Here is a 7,473-nt window from a genome sequence, read left to right as displayed (position 1 = left end):
CATATCAGGGTTGGAGAGTTGGGTGCCTTCTTCTCTAGAACAACCTTGGAGGTGGTAATTATTGACCTCATGCTGTAGAGAATTCCTGCCCATCTTAAGGTGAGTCTGGGTCTTGTGGACCTTAAAGCTTTTACACTTGGAGAGACCCTGGAAGGAAAAGAATGTGAACTGATAACACAAAATGAGCCCGAAGCCTTGGGAGGGCCTGTTACAGGGCAGCTTGCTTAGTTCCCGGTGAACGTGCTTTCGAGCCGGTTAAATGGTGACGGTGCGGGGTGCCAAGTCCAAAGTCTTCCTGCTACTTGACAGTCTTCTGTTGTGGGAGGGCAGTCCAGCTGCTGAGGTCACGCTGTGGATGCTTTCCTTTCCAGGGGCAAGAGTGGAGGCCCAGCCTGGGAGGTGGCTTTCTGTTCGGCAGCTCCAATGGGGGCCCCGCTTCCCCTCTCCCCTACCTAATGCAAAACTGTTGTTGTTTTTATTCTTTTGCTTTTAGAGAGGGGCAAAGGGTCTCCTTTCAGCCCCTAGTTCCCTCCTCCCACCCCTGAAAGCAGTTAGGTGGGGAGAGCAGGGAGACACAATGGTTCTGCTATTGACAGGTGGCCTTTTTATGGCAGCTGGTTCCGGCTCCCTAGGGCCAGTCTGGCCTGGCCCAGGCTGACCAGCGCATCCCTGCTGCACATGCTCTGAAGGCGCGAGCTGCCCCGTCACACCCTACATTCCCTCCCACTCCCTCGGCCTGTGACTCATGCCTCAAACACCGCCATTAAAACAGGTCTTCTTTTTGTTGTGGAACAGTGCCCTCTTCCGGCTCCTCCCCTGCCAGCACACAGCGGAGAACGAAGAGAAAATGTATTTCATTTTCGCACTGCCAGGGGCAGCCCTGTGGTGAAAGTCCCAGGGACTGTGGGGCCAGAAGTGCACTGGAGAGCTTTTATTGTTTTCTGTCTGTACTAGGGATTGAATCTAGGGCCTTTGCACTGAGCTGCATCTCAGCCTTTTGAAAAGTATTTTCCGTTTTGTGACAAGGTTTTGCTAAATTGCCCAGGTGGGGCTTGAACTTGTGCTCCTCCTACCTCAGCCTTCCAGAGTGCTGGGATTACAGGTGTGCACCACCACACCAGGCTTGCCGAGATAGTTGCAATTTCAACTGGTATCCAGCTCTAGGTTTTTTTGTTTTTGTAGTTGCACTCACACCTAGGCACCTGGGTGTCACTGCTGTGTGATAGCCCTGGCGCTTGGGGAGTACTGACATCGACACACACCTGTGAACCTGCACCACACTCCATGGGGTGAACAGGTCCAACCCGCAGAGTTGCCCAGAGTCCTCTGGAGTCGTTGCCCACGCGCCTCCAGATCCCACCACTCCAGACAGCCAGGATCTGCTTTCTGCTACTGTACGTAACACAGGGACCCCAGAGTTTGGCACCAGGTAGCCATAGGGCACGCAGTTTGGTCCTGCTGCCCCTTTTCACCCGGCACCACTGAGCTTCACTGAGTCGTAGCAGGTACCCATGACTTATCCCAGTATTCTGGGACAGATCCCAACCTGTGATGATGTAGTAGACTTTTAAATATGCTGCTGCGTCCTGTTTGCCCTAATTTTGTTTGGAATCTCCGTGTCTGTGTGCTTGAGGACGATCGCTCTCTTTTTCTTTCTGCCTTCCCCACTCCCTCTCTGCTTTTCCTTTTGCTCGTACTATGTCTGTCTAGTTTTAATATCTGGGTAACCCTGGTCTCATAGAAATTAGGAAATCTGAGCTCTTTCAACTTCCCAGGAGAGTTTCATAGATTTGGCATTATTTCTTCCGTAAGTGTTTGATAGAATTCATTCTGTGAACATGTCTGGGCCTAGAGTTTTTTCTCTGAGGGAAAATTTTTTAAACCATAAATGCTATTTCTTTAATATATAAAGGTAGTAAAGTAGAAAATAGATAAATATACAATAGATAACACTCTTTGACTGAACTGTTTCTTTCTGAGGTAGTTTTGAGAGTCCGTGTCACCTGAGGGAATGTCTGCCTTTAATCTACATTGTCTGGTGTATAGGCATGGAGTTATTTCTAACATTACCCTGTTATCCCGTCACCCTTCTACTACTTGCAAAATCCTTGCTGTGTCACCTCTAGCAGTCCTGATTTTTGTAGTTTCTGTTCCCTCTCTTCCTCTTCCTCTCCCTTCTTTCCTTCTTCCCTCCCTCCTTCCTTCCTTCCTTCCCTCCTTCCTTCCCTCCCTTCCTCCTTTCCTCCTTCCCTTGCTCCTCCTCTTCTGATCAGCCTGGCTTATCTATTTTACTGATCATCCCAAAGAATCTGGATTTTTTTGGTTGTTGTTTTATCGCTTTTATTGTTTTTCTGTTTTCTAGTTCATTGGTTTTCACTTTGAGCATTTTTACTTCCTATCTTCTAGGTTACATTTGTTTTTCCTTTTTTTGGTTTCTGAAAGTTGTGGCTGAGGTCATCTATTCGAGATCACTTTTCTTTTCTAATGTAGGTGCTCAGTGGTGTACATTTCCCCCAAGTCCCGTTTTAATGCTATATTAAAGGACTGCCATAATCAGATCCCATGGACAAGGTGGTTTACAGTACAGAAAAGAACTTCTCACAGTTCTGGATGTGGGAGACCAAGAGCGAGGCTAGTTTCTGGCTCGTGGACAGCCCCCCTCTCTGTGTCTGCATGGCTTTCCTCCATGCTGGGAGCTGCCCCTTCCCCTAGGTCTCTCCTGTCCCCTCCTGTAATAAAGTCCGCAGCCCTATCAAATCGGCACACATACACACACACACACACACACACACGTGTGCACCTTCATTAATCTGCTCAGTCTCCCTGAAAGCCCTGGCTCCAGATACGTCATGTTGAGGTCTTAGACTTCAACATATGGGCTTTGGGGTACAGGGGTTCAGTCCATAACACAAGGCAGCCTCCGAATTCAGGTACTCTGCATTTTCTTTTTCCTTTCATTCAAAATATGTTCTGACTTCCCTTCTGATTTCTTATTTGATCCATGGTTCATTTGAAAGTGTGTTGTTTTGTTTCTAATAACTGGAGAATTTGAAGATATACTTTCTTTTATTGCCTTGTCATTTAATCCCATTGTAGGCAAAATACTTATTTTAAATTACACAGGTCTTATTTTCTGACCTAGAATATGATGTATCTTGGTAAATGTTCCATGTGCCCTCTCAAGGAAATGCGTATTTTGCTATTGTTGGGTAGAGTGTTTAGTAATGGTCAGTTGGGTCGCGTAGACTGATGGTGGTGTTCATGTTTGCTGGACACTGGCTGATTTTCCTTCTGCGTTTCTATGAATTACTGAAAGAAGGTTGCTGAAATCTCTGCTATAGTTGTGGATTTCTCTATTTCTTCTTGCAGTTTTAGTAGCCCTTGCTCCATGTATTTTGAAGCTCTGCTGTTAAATGTGTAAGTTAAGCCCTTTGATGAATCGAGTCCTTTATTATTGTGAAACTGTCTTCCTGTCCCTGCACATATTCTTAGATCTGAAACCTACTTTATGTGATTCTAATGTGGCCATATCAGCTTTCTTTTGACCAGTGTTAGCGTAGTCTGTCTTTTCCCTTTCTTTGACGTTTTTGTTTTCACTTTAACATTAACATAAAGGCTGCCCCGGTTCTGATCATGTTGATCTTTTGTGTTGGCCCGTGTCTGTAGTACACAATGTTAATCGTCCTTGTGGGGAGCTGTTCCACACACCCCTCCCCTTCCCTCTCTTTCCCCTCCGTCCGTCTCTCGGTCCCCTTCCATTTTTGTTGTAGTTTGTGTTTGCAGTCCATCACATTTCCATGCCCCATGTGGCGCTGGCCCAGGTACAGAGCACACCTCAATTCCTTTTGCATCCCCTTCTCTGCCCTCCCTCCCCTCCCTCTACTCTTGATGCCCTTCCTCTTCAAGAAATAGCTATCTCCTTTCTTCCTATTATCTTTTATTTCGCTCTTTATTTATTTTGGGTTTCTCAGGTAGGAGAAACCATGTGATATTTAAGCTTATTTGTCTGATTTATTTCACTTCACATTATGGTCTCAAGGTGCATCCATTTTTCTACGAAGCTGATCTTTTTTATGGCACAGTAGTACTCCGTTGTGTGTAAATACCACATTTTCTTTGTCCATCTGTTGATGGACATGCAGTCATTTTCAAGACTGAGCTATTTTGGATTGTGCTGCTGTAACATGGGTGTGCATGCAGAGTATAATCTGATGTCTTTAACTCACAACAAACACACATGAGTTTTGCTTTTTTTATCCTAGAAGGGAAATGGCTGGGTCAAATGGAATTTCTAGTTTTAGTTTTTTGAGGACTCTCCATGCTAATCAAGTAATTTTTATGGTTGCATTCCAATTCCTTTGTTGACTTTTAAGCCCTAAGTCTTTGTTTTATTATTTTAGTGCTTGCTTTGGGCTATGTACATATTTAACTTAGTCTGTCTTCATGTGTTTAATGTAAGAACCTGATAATAATCGAGGACTGTCCCGTTCGTTGCCCTTTATTCCACTGCCATGAATTTTATTTATGTATATGTTGTAAAATCTCACCACACATGATCTTTAGTTTTGTTTAAATAGTGCATTGTACTTTAAAGAGATTTAAATAAAAATGTAAAAAAAAATCCCAAGTGTTAATACTGCAGCGGTTATTTTCAATGGTCTCTATTCTGTATTGTATGGACTCATATTTCTACTTAGTATCATTTGCCTTCTGCATTAGGATGGCCTTAAGCACTTAACACCTCCTGGAGTGTAGTTCTGCTGCTGATGAAGTCTTTAAGATTTCGTATATCTGAAATTGTCTTTATTTTGCTTTAAGTAAATAAAAAAGCCCCTCCCCCCTGGGTATAGAATTATAGATTAGTAGGGTTTTTTTTCATTCAATACTTCAAAGATGTTTCTCTGTTGTCTTCTTGCATGCATTGTTTCTGGGAAGAAGTCTACTGCCACACTTATCTTTATTTTCCTGTCTATAATGTACTTGTTTTCCTCCTATTGCTTTAAAGATTTTTCTCTCTATTATTGGTTTTGAGTAATTAGATTGTGATGTGCTTTGGTGGAGTTTTAATCGTGTTCTTTGTACGTTGTGTTTGTTGAGATTCCTGGATCTGTGGGTTTATAGTTTTAATCAGATTTGGAAAAACTTTGGCCACTATTTTTTCTGTCTTCTGAAACCTCTTTCTTCTCTCTGTCAGGGACTCCAATTATACATAAATTAACTGTTTGAAGTTGTCCCGTCTTTGTTGGTATTCTTTTCATTAAAATTTTTTTCTGTCTGTGTTGTAATTTGTGTTGCTACCGGTGAGCTAACATTATATTTTTCATGGTATAATTTGGTATTTCATCCAGTGTCTTTCAGTATTACACATTGTACTATTCTTCCCTAGAAATTCAATTTAAATCTTCTTTATGCCTTCTAGGTCTCTAATAACATTTGGACACATGGAGCACTGTTTTAATAACGGCTTTAATGCCCTTGTCTGTCTGATTCTAACATCTATGCCAGTTTGAATTGATCTTAGTTGACTCATTGATCACTTCTCTATGTTTTCTGTTTCACTGAATGTCTGGAAAGTTTCGACTGGGTGCCTGATAGGTACTGTCTGTTTCATCTTGTTGCGTGCTAGGCATTTTGGGTTTCTGTAGGTATTCTTGATCTTTGTTGTGAAACACAGTTAAGTATCTTATTGACAGTTTCATACATTCTGGGTTTGCTTTCACATGTTAGGCGGGTTCCTAGGAGCTTCGAATCTAGGACTAATTAATCCCCATGTTTGAGGCAAGGCTTGCCTGAGTACTTTACCTGCCCTGTGACTTCTCCAGTCTGGCTGGTTGCATCCAGCACTATTCCCAGCCCTAAGTGAGAGCTGAGTGCTGGCGCCTCTAATCCTTTTGTGTGGTTCTTTCTCCAGGCTTCTTGTTTCCCAACAGGCGTGGGCTGACCGGCTCTCTTCTGTGCGTCTGAGGGAGGCTCTTGCACGTCTCTGGGCTCTGTCTCTGCAGCGTTCTCTCTGGTACTCTGCTCTAAGAGTGCTGGCCACCGCAGCCTTCCCCGGGCTCTCAGCTCCGTCTCCAACTCAAGGAGTCTGCGAAGCTCCCCCCAGGCACTCCTTCCTGTGCCGCGGCCTGGGCACCCTCTGGAGAAGGTAAGCTGGAGACCGCGGGTGTCTTCATTTCTCTCCACGCCCTCGTCCTTGTGTTTTGTTGCCTGATGCCCAACGTCCTCGGACTCTTGTTCACAGATCATACCGGACTCTGTTTATTTTGATTGTTTCAGCATGGGGTAAATCCAGTCTCTATTTAGACTATCTTTTTCGGAGTGAAAGTTTCAGTTTTCCTTTAAAATTGAAAATTCCTTTCTAATTGTAAAATTAGTTCACATTCATTATAGAAAAAAAACCCTCAGAAAATACCAAAACTATTGAGAAAATTAAAACCATGTCTAATGTCATCACTCATCCATAACCACTGTTAAATTATTGATATGTATATCAGTAAGTTATGTTTGTTTATTTGTTTATTTTTGCAGTCCTGGAGATTAAGCCCAGTGCCTTTGCACTGAGTCACATTCCCAGTCCTTTTTATTTTCATTTTTAAATTAATTAATTAATTATGTTTTTGAGATAAAGTCTTGCCATGTAGTTCAGGCTGCCTTAAACTCACTATGCAGTCCAGTTTGACCTTGAACTCATGGTGAGTCTCCTGCCTCAACCTCCCAAGTTCTGGCATTACAGGTGTGTGCTACCATGCCCAACTCTTACTTTTATTTTTTATTTTGAGACAGAGTCTTGCTAAGTCACTAAACTGCCCAGGCTGGGCTTGAACTTGAAATCCTCCTGCCTCAGAGGAGGCAGGAACCCGCCTAACATGTGAAAGGAGAGCCACTGGGGGCCGGGGGTTGGGGTGGCCGCACTCTTAGGGCAGTGCTCTTTCGAGGGTGACGGCTTGCCGGAGAGGGGCTCCTAGGAACCTGCCTAACATGTGAAAGCAAACCCAGAATGTATGAAACTTTCAATAAGATACTTAACTGTGTTTCACAACAAAGATCAAGAATACCTATAGAAACCCAAAATGCCTAGCACCCAACAAGATGAATCCTCCCTGTTCAGGGATTACAGGTATGCACCACCACCAATGGCTCATATTCTGTTGTCCTTTTTCTTTGTGTGTGCATGTGTGTGCATGTAGCAGGGTTAAAAACTCACACTACATCAGAAAACAAAGCATCTTTATTTCCCATTTAATTAATTTGATATTTCTTGATAGGTACCATCCGCTGGTAGTAAGGTGGGGGCAGGGAAGAACCCATTCTAGCAGCTTTAGTCTATATAGTTAAACCCTTCTTTGAGAAACTTACTTCAGAGGTGACAATGCTTCCCCAGCCTGATTTCTTTTTTTTTAAATTTTTTTTTATTTTAAAGAGTAAAAGAAGGATAACATAATAATAGGGGGGACTTACCAAATTACAGACAAA

Source organism: Chinchilla lanigera, unplaced genomic scaffold, assembly GCF_000276665.1.
Source record: "Chinchilla lanigera isolate Chin_1 unplaced genomic scaffold, ChiLan1.0 scaffold00137, whole genome shotgun sequence".
Lineage (NCBI taxonomy): Eukaryota > Metazoa > Chordata > Mammalia > Rodentia > Chinchillidae > Chinchilla > Chinchilla lanigera.
Note: the sequence above shows the minus strand (reverse complement) of the source record.